The sequence below is a fragment of the Varroa destructor genome, unplaced genomic scaffold, assembly GCF_002443255.2.
Source record: "Varroa destructor unplaced genomic scaffold, Vdes_3.0 BEIS01000001.1, whole genome shotgun sequence".
NCBI lineage: Eukaryota > Metazoa > Arthropoda > Arachnida > Mesostigmata > Varroidae > Varroa > Varroa destructor.
The window spans coordinates 51166257-51182251 of NW_019211454.1; the positions used below are offsets into that span (position 1 = coordinate 51166257).

At 38.7% G+C, this 15995-nt stretch overlaps 1 long non-coding RNA gene across 1 annotated transcript in view; it reads right to left on the bottom strand.

Moving 5' to 3' along the window:
- The window catches only part of LOC147758781 (uncharacterized), a 75567-nt gene extending 66660 nt beyond the window's left edge, over positions 1-8907 (bottom strand). Inside the window, exon 1 of the long non-coding RNA XR_015318955.1 lies at positions 8518-8907. This is a non-coding gene — a long non-coding RNA (uncharacterized LOC147758781). The remainder of the gene's footprint in view (positions 1-8517) is intronic.
- Between the last annotated feature and the right edge of the window lie 7088 nt (positions 8908-15995).

A 15995-nucleotide genomic window follows, 5' to 3' on the forward strand; every position in this document is an offset into this window, starting at 1 on the left:
TTATTTTGGGTTTAGGTAGTTTCATATTATTCGCCACCCATTTTTTTTATCAAGTCCATGTCCTAAGTCTAATTTACGGATGCCGGGCCTTACTTCTAGGAACCTGCCGCTATAGCGCGACACATCTCGCTATGGTGCCTGCGAAGTTCACACCTTTAATAATGCCTTGTGCTTATTTCAACTTCATTTCTCACGTTCGCTAGCTGCAAGCTCAAATTGTTTTATATATATATATCTATATAAGTGCTCGGAAGACGGGAGAAGTTTAATGACACAAATTCTCAGAGGGATGAATGTCATCAATGGCTCAAAATGTGTTGTCGAAAATAATAAAACTGTCCCCACCTATATACAATACGTACCAACATAAGACACAAGCATCAGCGAGCCGATATTTAATATTCCGAACATATCATTTATTTTTATGTATCGGTTAGGGTTAGCAAAATCCATCGTGACAGCAAGGACCGGTACGATTTTTATTGAAAATTTTCTTGTATAAAATTCTATCACTTTAACCCTATAACAATCGCATGACACTAAATAGATCCCTGCTAAATCTACTGTATATGCCAATAACATACGTTCGTTTTTATGATTTATGGAATACTTAAACAACTTTTCCGCTTGCCAGTTTTCACTTGACCAATCATATTTTGCGATGATCTTCTTTTTTTTCACAGGCTTTTTTACAGTTTTTTTTTTTTTAGAGGCTGTGCGCAGCCAGCATCAAGCCGCGACAAATTTAATAAAAATAATGGTTTCCGACCGACTCAACTTTCTGTAGCCCTTGTCCCTCTTTGTCGCTTAGCTTGTACATATTGCACTTTTCAGCCTATCCGAAATAGTAATTTATACAGCTAGTTTTAAGCGTATCCGAGACGGTTACTATGCTATGACTGTCGACACAATTTATTTTTATTACGATAATTGCCCCTGTAAGACAATTACTCAGTAACGTTACGTGTCTGGCAGAGAAACTCGGCTGAAAGACATCGTAACGAGATATCGACAGTGAGTGGATAACGTCAGTCGTTATCGGTACAATCGAGTAGCTTGCGTAGTCGAAAGTAACCAAAATATATGTTGTGTTTTAGTATTATCAAGCCTCTTTTGATAAATCGTTTTTGCTGTGGTGGCCACGATAAGCTATATCGTTTGACTAATCAAAGGGGCACATACGTTCTTCTACACGGAATGCAGTGCCTGTGAAACGTTGACCAAAGTGCAGGTACTTGCTGGTGTAAAGGGGGTAACAATGGGTTAGTGCGAAGATGCATAAGATCACACCGGTCAATATAGTAATGCATGACTCTGTTTTGTACCCGTTGATATGTTGAAGGTGGCATTCGCTTACGGTCTTTGTTTTTCAGAGTATCCATCGAAGGACACTCAAATATTTTGCATTTCTATTCTGTGATTCTGTTTGTCTTCACGAAAAGTGTCCTGATTCGAATAGCAAGCGCGACCACGTAAGCATACAATTGGTGCCATCTCTGTTGTTTTCTCTAGAACGTATAAAATAAAAAATCTCTATCGAATGTCTTTGTTAACGCTTGTTTGCGATCCACTCAGAAAATCGTAAGTTTAGTTTAACGGCCATAAGTCCATAGCGTCTGCCGCTTTTTCCTAAAATTTAAACTATTATGTTCTTCCGGCACTTCTGTTTCCGCCATCGTTACAACGATTCGAACGGTCACTGTTACGTTCAAATCTGCAGTCATTACGGAGTCTATCGCCCGTAGACAGAACATGATGTGCCCAACCGCTCTACAAGAAAATATGTAGCTGATAAAAAACATCTTCAGCATGTAGAGATTGGCAATACTCGAAAATTTGGCGTTGGAAAGTGCTGCCACTTTCACCTGTCACAGGCATCTCTCACAGGGAAAACACAGGAATACACCATGAGTGACCCTACGAGGGACAATAGTGTACCAGGTTCGTGTTTTACATTAAGCAGATTCACCTGTCTCAAGCCGTTATTAGCACTACTAACCTGTTTTTAGCTAGCGACGACGTCCTGCAAAGAAACGACAATTATCGAAACGAAGCTTGAAAGGCCTCGTCTATCTCCCAGGTCTGCTTGATGGTTTTACAACGATCTTATGATGCTATCTGCAGCCTGACTCTATCCAACCATTGAACACGCATGGAACTTTGCAACCCAATAAACGATGGGTTTACATTTACAGAGTTGCGCAAAACACAGGCGCATCAAACCGACGCAAAAGTCAACGATTGACGGGGAAAAAGGCTTTTGCGTTGGCAGAAATATTCAGATTGCTAATCATTTCTATTGCTCCATTCGTTAGCAACAATCGAACAAATTATCAGAGCCTTTCCTTTGAGGATGCTACCTAATGTTACGCGAGCGAACACGACCACTGGATATGCTATTAAACTACGTTGCACTTGCGTTTATCTAATAGCGATAATGAGGCAAAAACGCAAAATAAGAGCGGTCACATAATGCTTACGTTACGTTGTTATCTTCACGTTTCTCTCAAAGAGAGTTTATATTTAAAAGTTTCAAATTTATGCCGTCTTAGAAAAGGTGACAAACGATGCAATTTTCACATGATCTACGGAGGGCAACATTGTGCAGTTCGTTCGTCTACAGGTTTTGTGCTTGTAAATAACAATTGTAGCATAATTATATTGTCCTACCTGCCCTTCGGTGTCCACCGTCTCAGGAAAAATTTTTTATTAATCTATATAAATATATGGTAAAATTGAATGGAGAAAAAAAAAAAACAGTAGCGAAACAGAAGTATGCAAGCGTGATGCCGACAGGATAATGGATCAATGTACACGGTGGCGGTAGTTGACGCTACCCAGGTCAATGTTGGCTTATTTGTTTTTAATGAAAGTTCTACACGACGATTTTAGGTTTGTGAGGCGGTTTGACACAGTAAAAAATAAACAATCATCGAGTGGAAATCTCCTTAGCAGTTCTATTGGTGCTTGACTTTGAATCAACGACAACGCCTGTATATTAACGATTATTCAAAAGGGGCTATATGCAAGGAGAGACATGGCACTCTAGAGTTAAAAAAATCTTTTGCTTTTGCTTCATTCTTTTTATTTTGATAATCAGAACGTTAATTGAATCAATGGTCGATGCGACAGGAACAAGACTACCTACTGACCGTCACTTTTTCATCTAAGAAAAAAACATTAGGTCGATGCATACCGGGCGATTACCACAAAGTAGCAAACGTGTTCCCGCATAGCTCACCTGTAGCTATTTCAACAACTCGAAACATTCAGTGAACGATGCTTGCTTGCTTCCTATGAAGCAAATGCAGCATATTATAGGGACTATATTACTGATTGACGCTATACGATCGATTTACATATAATGTATTTCGTTCTTTGAATTTGTGACAACACTTTCTAGCGCATGTTCGCTGATAGACTCTGTGCCAAGCTGCTTTCTCAGACGTGACACCTCTATTGGTTTGATGTTCTTTTTTTTGTCAATATATCAATTTTTTTTTCCGCAGCTTCCTTCCTTCCTTCCTTATCGAAACTCGCACTGCCCTACACCCAAACAAAAGGTGACTTTTCTTTTCGTCAATTTCGTCCCGAATATGAAATATGCTATCTATGCTTTCCCACAGATTTATACAGGGATAGTTAGGAAAAGCTGTTTCAACACTACACCAAAGTACATTACACTCGTACATAAAACCCAATTTAGCATCTGGCTCTCATAGTAGAATCTATTATACTTTCGGCTTTTCTAAATTGTATTACTCTGGCTTTTTTGTGCCTACTGCTCACGCTGCCAGCAGACCGAGGGCAAAGCAGGCCTATACAGCTTTCTTGGTGACTACCATTGTTATGCAATAGCCCGAACGGATTCATTTCTCAAGGTACCTTGTAAAAATCTCGGTGGGATGCTGATAGCTAATCTGCTACAGCTTCTAACGTCCATTCGCTACAAATATAAGAACGTGTAGCAATATCGGAAAATAGCAAGTCTTATAACGCTGTACATCGTAAGCTAGATTTTTTACATCGCCTTGCGTGCTGGACAAGCCATAAGTTCACTACTGCAAGTTCGGCATTTCTTTATTGTACGTTAAATAGAACTGTGCTATTTTTATCAAGTAATACATCAGGCGACCATCTTCTCCATCGTTTAATTCTTGACCTTTTTTTCACAGTACTCGACAATTCGAGGCACTGTGTTTGGCCGTTTATATGCCTTCTAGCACTTCATAAGGGCATACTGTCCGATTCAACATTTCGCTACGCGATAGAGATGTAGTGGCGTCGAGTATAAGCTCTATAGCGAAATCAAGTTGGACGTTGTTACAGTTTGAACAAGTTTTACTCAAACTCGATTTGGCGTAAATGTATATGCTAAATAATGCCTTGATAAGAGGTCAATTGTACAAGCGCCTGATTAAAGTAGCGTCAATCGTCTTAAATCGTTCGTTGCGCAGAACGCGCAAGTCTGATTATTAAGTGTACGTTGCACTTTACAAGAATAAGCGGATTGAAGGTACAACTTCAGTCAGTTTTCAAAATCATAGTGAGCATGATTCGTATTATGCTATCCTGCTGAGCTTTCTATGAAATGGAAGCTATTTGCCTAATTACTTAAAGGCTGACCCAAAAACAACGGCGATTACATTCCTACCTTTTTTTTCCTTTAGAGTACCTACGAAACCCGGCCGTTCGGCATTACAGCGAGCACGAAAGATAAGTGTTTGTAAGAAAAAATTGGCGATAAGACGTCTTTCTGAATGAAATCTATAACAAAAGCGACGACCAAAACGAATTGGGCTACGATGAGGAGTCACAGTGAAAAGGAGGTTGATCAGCGGAAGTCACCCAACGATCAGGGCAGCGATAGACAAGACTTGCCATCAATCAAATCCTAATGTATCTCTACCCGCTCGCAGAACAGCCTCCATTTTATCAATTTTACTTACTGGATTCAAGCCATTTGTTCTGACGAAATGGCTTTTTTTGCTCGTGATATTTTCAAGTGGTAGGTGGGTGCGTCACCCCTAGATTATCTGTGTTATTATAGCGCATTCAGTACTCCCCGATGATTGTTGAGCCTCCCTTTATGTTATTTTGAATAATATACTTTAGCGTTTCACGCCTACAAAGAGGTTTGAGTCTAACTTCGGCTAGATTTATATACAGGATTATTATCATGTGTTTTCAGTATTTTAGCATATGGAAAAATACGGTGCCATCCGCGTCGGAAGCGACGTTTCGTAGATGTTTCTGAAAATGTCTCGCGATGAGAAACTTTCGCTCAGTGTAACATCGCATTCGCGCGGTCCTTCGCCGCACTGCTATCACTACATATTTAGTTAGCCATCTTCAGGTACTCAACTACCGACTTTTGTTTTGAATGAATCAGCCGAGCCTATAGTTTCAATGAAATCGCATATTTGATTGTAAAATTAAAAAAAAATAAAAAAAATTATGTGTGAATGATTTGATGGGAAATAAACGGCTTATTGAAATGAAGCTGTTGTGTTATCGTGAGCGACACACAACTTACTCTACTACTTCTAATGGGTTCAAAATGTCTCATTGAATAGATGAATCTCAATTTCAATGCTAAGTTTTCCTAATTTACGCATTACGACACTGGGTGTAATCGTAATTGTTACGGTAACTTCGAATGCCTATTTCGTAAACTTTGTTCCCTTCGTATAGTGATCTCATTGCAGCCATCCTGCTATACTGATTTTAGATAAGTGTACTTCGTATCGATCGGACCCCTTAGAAGTTCTAAATAATAAACGATGTTATCCATAACGTTGTAAATCTATAGCTGAGTATCTCTGCTTGAAAAGTTAACCATTAATTATCGGCTCGTCTAAGGTTGTCCTAATAGGTGTCACTCGTCTCGTCGTTCTTGAAACCGCTGCGAAACAGTGGATCAGTGTAAGTAAAATGGGTTACGAAGTTCCCTTAAAGATAATAGGAGAAATCAATGGCTTCGCTTTACATCTCTATTTGCTATTCGGTCGTCATACGATTCGCTAATCTCGTAGGAGCTTTTTTCTTTTGTAGATCTAGATTATTTGGCTGTCAGCAGAACAAGCTGCCAATAAAAGTGCAGATTTATTATTATTATTAATGGTTAGGTTTTGGCTATTTCTTGGAACGTGAACAACGGTGGTTTGAGGGTTAACCCAGCTCTAGACTAGCCAGTGTTTGTTTATGACATTAGGACATACGATAGAGCTTCCCGCAACATGCAAATAGGCTATCTTCGAAGTCAACGAGTTTCTCTTGCCATGGCACGCCTAACTCTTTAACGTAGCGGATTACATATAAAACAAAATTAACATTGTGTCTGATCAGTCTATTATATTATATAATTATCTTACATATAATTATATAATACGTTCCGAATCGAACATCATAACGCAGAACTATACATGATGCGATATTTGCTGATTGACAGCGAAGCCAATGGAAGCTTATGTGTACCAATCACAATATGCGAAGCGTTAAAGCTTCTAGTCCACTACCGAGTCAATAGTCGTAATAGTATCTATTTGCAGAAGCTAAAGGTGTTTTACTATATTTGAAAGCAATTATGACATACGCTGGAGCGTACACTTCGTCAATCTTTACAATGTCTTCGTTGGAATACATATTCTTGCAATCTAGATATGTTGCAGCCTATAACCCATCACCCAATAGCACTATATATATATATATATATATATATATATATATATATATATATATATATATATATATAGCTGTGTTACATCCAACCTAATTTAAATTTTGCCGCGATGTAAAGTTTCTTGGTTGTAGTTACTCGCTGGTAGTGGCTTTTCCTGCGATCCCACTAATTTTTTTTTCTTTTTTAACTGTACCCCTAAACTACTGTTGTATTGTTTTGCGTCTTTCCTTTAGTAACTAGTTTATTTGGTTTTGATAATTTGTCTTATCACCCTCCCCTATTCCAAGGAAAAAACATGACATGACATAATATCTATCATAAAATCTAAGTAAAAATAGTCACAACAAACTTTAAGCCTAGACCAATATTCGTGTCGACTTGTGAAAGGTCAAGCGGAGGGTTACTGTATTAATCATGTAACAGTTATTGCGGCTACAGATCCAAAGACCCCGTTAAGCTGTGCCAGTTATCCACATCTCATGCTTTAATTAGCTACTTTTAGTATCAAATTCAATCCGCGTCATTTCCTGTCCTCAACTTCAACTTCAGTTACAACGCTGAACTTAAATCTAAACAAACGCTAGCCTGAACAGATGCTCAATCACATCGCTTTGTTGATTAACTATTCTATTAGGACATCAGGTCCATTGATTTTACAGACGTGGTTTGTTTAGCGGTGGTAGTTATCTTTTGCTCTAATTCAGTTATTCATTCGGACGTTCTAGTCTTGTCATTTTACCGCGAAAACTTGAGTAATACCTTACCCAGCCTAACTTTGATTCAAACATACTTGGGCCAAGTTATACTCGCTGGACCGATTCAGTTGCCACTTTGCACTGATCCCATTTCCCGTTTCAGGTGATTTCTGTGAACAGTATTATATTTCCCGTCATTTTTTTTTATTTAGTGAATATAATGAGGAGTTTACTTGCTGCCATGTGTGTCATTTTCGCGATGAAAATAGATCGAAGACGTTTATACAAATGATGGCCCTTTAACCGCCATTTGGCTAGGGCCCCAACTTACTTTGAGCCGAGCGAACTAACTTCTAAAATAAGGGTAATCTAGTAGCTAGTTAGAGTAGGTTTATCCCGTTGCAAAAGTTTTACCATTAACGAGAACCTGGGTTCTTGTTGCAATCATTCTGTTATTTCAAGAAACAAGTAACCACGACCCTGGCTACCTGCAACATTAACGGTGTCATTGATCAGCAAAACTATTTGTAAGTTTTGATTGAACTTTTGACCGGGCAAAGTCAGTACAGGTTTACTCGGACATTTCGTTCATGTATTTAATCAAGCTATCGTCTGAGTAATATGAATTTTCAGTAATAGCTGGTGACTTTCTAGCAAAACAACTAACATTGTTAGGGAAATAGATTTCAATCTGGCAATTAAAAACCAGAATCTTTCGAGCGTAGCAATTTGCTCGTGTTTCTACAACTGATTCAATATGTAATTAATAATAAATTAGTGAGTGCGATCAGTTTTCAAGTATCCGTAAAAATACGATGCCCGTTTTTTGGAGGGGCATTCGAAAACGACAGTAGCTCGAACATGCCGATACGGATGACTGGGAATAGTAGACGATTATCTCGTATAAACTTATTGAAGATGGTTAAAAGTACTAGTAAAATAACCCAAAACACTATTTACACTCCAACAATCTCTGTGGAATTAGTAAAATTTAAATAGCCTATATACGATCTAATACGAAAGTCCGTTTACCCGTACGAGTGTCACAAGGACGTGGCAAAAATTTCGTAGAAAATAATTCGTTTCCTAGCTTATGAATTGTACATTAGAGCGCATAGGTATCAAGCCACTGGTACGCACCAAATTGGACGATCGCGGTACGGGAACTTTTCGTAACGTCATCACAATTCATCGATACCATGCGTGAACAATTAAGGCATGACAATTTCATAGATAAACACACGCTTCACATCAGAGACTGTCTCATCTTATTTAACGAGCATCAATTACTGCTACGCGCATATGTAATAGATAGCAAAAGTGCACCACGTTTTGTTTTACGATAGGAATCAAGCCATTTTTTTATATACTGGAGATTTGGAGGGTTACGTATTCACTGGAGCAGTCGTTAGCTAGTAGAGCCTCTCCCACGTTACTGCTATTTGAAATGAACTTTTGTATCTTTCGTTTGACAAAAGCGCCATTGTCTGAACAAATAGAAACAACAACGCTTTAGTCGAACGTATTAATAGCTTAGACTTAAGAACCATATTCCGCGAGATTTAGCAACGTTTAGCAATGTTTCATTCGATTTCCTGATCTAGAATAGTGAGCATGCTTTTCATAACAATATAAAAAAGAAAGGGCCTATGTTAGGCCTTCCAACAAGCGGTTTAGCTAACTGCTTATAACTTAGTCGAGAAACATGCTTGAAGTGAAGTAACTAGGGTGTCACTGGAATTGACAGAGCGCTGTGCTTTTAATCCAAGATTGGCTTTCCGCAGGTCAAACGCGGGCCTGAAAAAAATTCTCACTTTGAAGTTACTTTATTTGTCAGATTCCGCTATAAATGATTCTGCTATAAAAGCATAAGTGTGCAAGGAATGTCTGTTTTGGTCGATTGTTCCCTTGTTTTTAAATTTCGTGTTTATTAGTTCCGATAAATAGTACCAGAAAGGGTTTTATTTACTCTTGAAGCCCCTGTATATTTGGATCACAATGTTTGACTTGGAGCTCACCCTCTAAGGTGGATATATCGGATGGTCAAAGGTCGGTGTTTTCGACCTTTCTACTGGTCGTAGAATTTTTTTACACAAGCTTCTAACACCAGCTTCGATTATTCCGCCTTCGATTCGCCTTCAGTGTCAGGGAGGGCAACACCTGCCCGAACAGCTGCCTTAACAGCATTTTGTCATATAACTACAAAACGACAAGATGGGTTGTTCAAGCATAACACTTGACCATTAGTAAACGAAAAGAAGGGAAAAACGATCCTTCTGTGTAGTCTAGGCGTGCCACACGAGTGACCTGACAAAAACATAATGTGATCTCACTGACCTTACCTACTTGAAGAAGTTCCATCTTCTAAATCTCACGATACATTGGAATAGCAACTACCATTGTCAACAAGGTATTGATTCGCTTATCCGGCAATTGATGTACAGAAAATATAGCAATACATTAAACAAGTTCCTATGGCTTAACATTTTTAGCGGAATTAACTAATAAACGTATCATATGAGAATAGGTGTTTAACGTTTGCTTGGGTTAAAACACATGTCATTGTCTCGTAGCTGGTACTTCGAACGAATCCTCTGAATATATTTAGCAAGAATTGGTTCTCTCTTAGGTATTGTAATATGGTAAGTAACACTGTACGACGATATATCGAATATTGCTAATGTAGACCGCATAAATACGAAACACATCTCTTTCCATATACTAATCCAGTAACGTTAAGTACGTATCGCGTAGCAAATTAGTTACTGTTTGTTTAACCCCTATCACATTTTCGAATTCGGATTTTCATTTGTTGTTCCAACACTCTTTTTTTTTTTTTTTTTTTTTCGTATAAATGCATACATTCCACTACGTGTGACGCATAGCGACGACTCGTTCTTGTCCGGCATCCTTCCCTGTTATCGTAAGGGCTATTGAATGTCCAAAAGATGATAGATGACGTGTAGCGTGTCTGAGAACTTTTTCGAAATTGTTCCAGAGGTACAAAAAGACATGCGGCCCCGTAAATAAATATATGCAATCGTCACTACTGAAACAGACTATTGGCGCGTCAGAATATACGTCTATCGTTCTACTTAGCGTGACCTTAATAATATACAAATATGCATCTCCATACATTTCGACCAGATGTCTAATCGATGGTGTTATTTCGTCTCGATCATTTTGTTGCGATTATTTTTTAACAGAACGGTCAATTGTTTGAATTAATACGCTGGCGTATCTCTTGCTACAAATAGGACAAACACAAATCTACAAAAGGAAAAGGAAGGACACAGAGTTGCTTTCTAACATTTTGTTTGAATGCCTCTCGAAATGGCGAACAGGTTTATGATAGACGTATCGAGGTATGTTTGTTGTATCAGTGAATATGAGCCCTATTGTGCAATGTTATGGTGTAGATGACAGCCATATTTATTAGGTGCGAATAGCTCCCAACTCCATCTGTTATCAGACCTGTGCATATCAATTGTGTCATGTGTAAGAGCGTGTTGAAGCTTTCAATATGGATAAAGACTTATTCAAACATAACTAAATAGATGCGGTAACTCTTCGAAGCCACTAGTTAGGATTTTTGGCGATTTTAACGAGCTAATTTATTGTCTAATATTGTTCGATTGTTGAGAATGGAAATCTCGCTGCATCAATAGAGCGAACCAGTTGCTAGCAGTGGTAAAGATTTTATTTTAGGTATCGCGCAAGCGCCGTTTCATACAATGTAAAGAATTTACATTTGGAAAGCCAGTATATCGAATCCAATGTCCTCACACATCAATAAGCATGTTCTGAGGAGTGTAGATTTTTTTCCCAAGCTTATACGCATCGAGTCGAAGTGGGACAGAGAAATAAACTTTTTAGCTGTTCCTTTCGAACCCACACACGATCCTATAAAAATGCTCACTGGGCTGATATCACTTAGAACTGTACCGCCCGCAACGTTTGTGTTAAGTATATGCGGCTCTGTTCACTAGATTGTTCACATAGAAGTAATAAGTTACCCTTCTTCTTAAAATGGTACGATGTCCTTATAGTCGCCTAATTTCAGGCTATATTTTTTGCTGCTGCTGCTGCTGTTCCTATAAATGTGGTTGGCACCGGCCCGAATTATAATGTGGACTCTCAGGCCGAAACAGCCATTCGCCTGTACTGTTTGCGTACACTTGTCCAAGTTAGCAGCTGTTTTACTTGGGTACAGCATAGTTTTCTGTAGCCACAAGACTTACAACGAGGCCCGCAAAAACACCGATTTTTAGGTCAGCTTAGACAGATGCATACAAAAATAACAAGTTAAGTATTTCTGAATTTTGTTCGAACGGCGTCCGGTGACAATGTCAAAGGTCATTTGAAAGTTGGACGGCTTAATCACTAAAGCACACAATCAAGTCTTCATTAATCTACTATACCGTCTAGAAGTTCTACTGTTTTATGAAATTATTGTACTGCGACACGATCGACCCCGCACGAAACACGCCAGCTAGCGCTTGTAAGTAAAATGCTTGGGCAATTGTTGCGATGTGTTTGGCTGAAATTTCTGAAAATGCAAACACGACATTTATATCTGGTAACTCTGCTAAGTTGCTGTGTGAAAACCTCTCATGGCCATTCAAGGATCACGTGAAGACGCGTTAGGTTTGTCAGATTGGCTCGTTTGAAAATGAAGCGCTATTGCGCACATTCTTCTCGCGAATGCAGGCCTGAGATTCGAGAAAATTCAAAATACCCACTGAAAATCCCGCCGTCCATTTCAAAATAGCTAGCTGTAAGAACGTCCATATCGTTCTTGGACAATGGGCAGCACAAATGTCGGTACTAGTGAGGTAACGTAAATCGATATAGATGTCAATAAGTAAAGGAATTATTAGATTAAATTAGGTGGTGCAATTTGTATTGGGTCATGGTCCAGGTCTACATTTACAGCACAAGCGGGACAGAGAGCCGATGCCATCGATTCGTACGCTAATTTATAATACTTTGCATAAATGTCTTTCTTTAACCTCGTCTCTCCTCACGAGCGATTTTCATAGCCAGCGAGCACGCGCTACAGCAAATATGCAGCTATGGCCAAATTTGTTTTACTTCAATGATCCACTTTTTTTTCTGGAAAAGGCCCAGTTTTATTTAAACAGTCTCAAGGCTCGAAGCTACAACGACCTTACCGAACGAGCCCTGACAAGCTGTTTCGACTAACTTTGCACAGACAACAGTAAGTATCGCTTGTACTTAGCGACGTTGTAGAAGTTGCAACAATACTCGAACCGGCTTTTACGACATTGAAGCCTCTGCCATTTAAAGCTGCTTGATAGAGAGCAAAACTAGAAGCTGCTTACTAAGTTACTAAATTACTATTATCACTTGCATAAATACTGTCACAAAGACAGTGGACAAAGTTGGAGATGTAATAGAAGGCATTATCTGGCATTTGATCCGTCGAAGTAGTGCCAAAACAGGGTGTTTCAGTGATGCGCTTTCTAACAGGTACAACTCCTGCAAATGTCCTAGCGACACAGTCGAATACCTATTACGGATGCTTATTTCTCTATATATGAATAAAAATGTTACTGCAAGTGAGTTAGAAGCGTAATGCATGGTAAGACATTATCATATATTTACTAAGATATCATGTCAGCTTACTGGGAGTAATACGTTTCGATTCCGCCTGATATTGAGCTTCGCGTATGCGCTGGGATTACTAAATCTCCTAAGATCATGTAGGGCTTTACTTAACTAGCGGAATCATCGCGGGCATTGTAACCTCATCAAGGGACCTGCTTTTCGCTCAGTATGAGACTGCTTTCAGTCGACTAGCGTGTGTCATGATATTGTAGTGATTTGTTAAATATAATCGTGCGAGTTGTCTCATCGAAAAATATAATGTTAGAACATTTTACCGAACGAAAAAGAATTCAATTCGCAGAGCTAACCATGGGACGTTCAGTAGATGCATACAATCTCAATATAGAACTTAGCTACTTCGAACTGACCCCAAAATGCAACAGGTGCTAATTCAATTTTTGAATTAGCGCGCGCAAGATGTAGAGCGGTTAGGTTCTATCGGATCTTCATTATCCCTTCCCAATTGTTCCTACTTGTTTTAGATCTTGATCCCTTTTAATCGAATTGAGATCCGCCATCTTAGCCTAGGCCAGCTATCGGAATATCACTCGATGTAGGACGACATATTTTAAAGGATTTAGCTGTTTTTAATATGTTGATGTAAAATATCGGTTAAAAATAAGGGCGTATATGTGCGACAAAAGGAAAGTAGGTTATTCCGTACTAAAATTAAATACAAATAAATATATCATGATATAGAGAACCTAAACAAGCTGCGAAAGTGTTTTTTTTTCCTGCACTGGTTTATTATAGGTAAACGTGTTTTGTAGATACGCTGAACAACTGAAGGTGATTTCAAGCAGGAACTCAATCGTACTCTTGACATAGTCCTGTTTGTCTAGCAGGAAAAATGGGCGTAGGTTAACTAACTAGAACAATGCAGCTTCCGCGACCACTAAGGGCGATTATTCCGGTCTAAACGGTCTGTTTTGGTTTTCGTATTTCACCTATAACTTGGGTGTCACGGCGTCAATAGCCCTTAAGAAGCAGCTTCTAACATAAATCTTGTTTGCAAAGAAATATTGGCGAGTCGTACCAACATGTACTTCCTCTTACGTTGAAGGCATTCTATAGCTTTAGCGATCCAGGTGATTAAAGCTCTTTTTGCGACGAGCAGCCGGCACAACAATAAGGTCGCTTAGACAATTAATTTGTGTCTCACAAAGGTAATCGATATAGAAAGTATATGCGTTGGTTATAACATCCGTAATGATATTCTAGTTACAAAATCTAAAACGGTATTAGTGCCTAGAACAGTAAAGGTCGCTCACGCGTTGCCGATCTTTCGAAATTATTTTCCGTATCGAACAATATTTGTTCACCGCGCGTATTTTCCAACGCATCGAATCGTGGCAATACTCGTTGCACCTGACTGACAGTTGTCTTCACATATCGATGTTGTGTGTCGGTACATACAAGCAAGAAAAGCTAAAAGCCATGCCTCCTCCACCATTCGTTCACCGAATGAGCTGGGATGAAGTAATTCTATTTGAATGTTGCTTATAATGAACGCTTTTCCTATGAGCGGTGTCTGCCAATTGGATGGGAGAAATCGACAGGACCTACTTGAAACTGGCTCAGGCTCTTTTACGCTAGCTTAATTGTGTTGTCATGTACAATCTCGAAGTCACAGTATCGCCTCGTCCGCTGTGTGCTACTGCATAACCGTTCAATTCGTGACCCCCTTCTGTCTAATCATGAGCACAGACTGACTGTATAAGGCGATTTTACCGGCGGGAAAGAAACAGTGCCAATGACCACGGACGTCCTGCACTTTGTTTAAGAATAATATGTCAGTAGAAAGATCAGTGTACAGCTATGCTATACAATTCAGTCTCTATCTCTATCTTCTACCTTACATATATATATATTTCAAAAGTGAATATCAACGTGCGGTTCTTCTTGGCATGACAGAGCGTCTACCCAATTCTTCGACACTTTCTCCTTAGACGTTAATCAGGGCGCTTGCACCTTATAACCAAGCAAGGGTTTGTAATATAACAATAATAGAAAAATAGCCAAAATTTAGTGTATTTGAACAATGATTATGAAATTCTTGAGATGTTGAATAGATACATGAAGTTTTTCATATGGAACAGCCGTTATGTACTGCATCAGATATGGCTTGATATTTTCTAATTACTTAAATCTCTAGACTACCTGGAGTGCTTTTCTCTATTAGCTTCTTCTTGGGGCCAAACGTGGAATTCACTCCGAACTAGCAAACTTACTCTCAATTTTACCTAAAATTTTTTTGAAGTTCTTCAGATATCTGCCACGCACGCCACTCAATATATACGCCATCATATGAAAAACCGAGGTCAACAAGTTACCTGCATTTTGATTACGCGATTTACAGAAAGCATTATTGTATTTTTTCTTTCAAAAATTCCCTGTTAGCATCACGTACTTGTTCCGAGTTTGTGATGGTAAAGAAAGACCACTAAATGGGTATTGTGCTATCTGTATTCTTACGCATACTATTATTTCTGTTTCCAATTGGATTCTAATAATAATTTCTCTAAATTTAAGCAATTATAAGTAAATTTTATCAAGTAATTTTTAAACGTTGCACTGGCAACTCGGTTTTCTAGACCACAACCTCGTAAAAACTAAGCAAGTATTAGTTTAACGGATGAAAATTAAAAAAAAAGCGCGCGAGACCTGCTTTGGTGCTACAAATATATGGTTTCGCAAATGGAGGTTGAAGGTGGTACGACATGTATGGCGGGGAGCTAGCAATTCAGCCTTACGCGCTAGATAAATTATTGTTTTCCAAAAACACCGATTTTTGCAGTTACTAAATATTGTACGCGTTTTTGATACATGGCTTGCGTTTGGTGAAAGTTTATTTCGCTATAATTCGTAATCAATGCATCAGCCAGACACTGAACAGTCGATAATTTGTGGTTACTATATTTTGTTAGCTTAAAATACCTTAATACATTTTATTATGTATCTGTTTGTGACTGAATTCAGCAAAATTC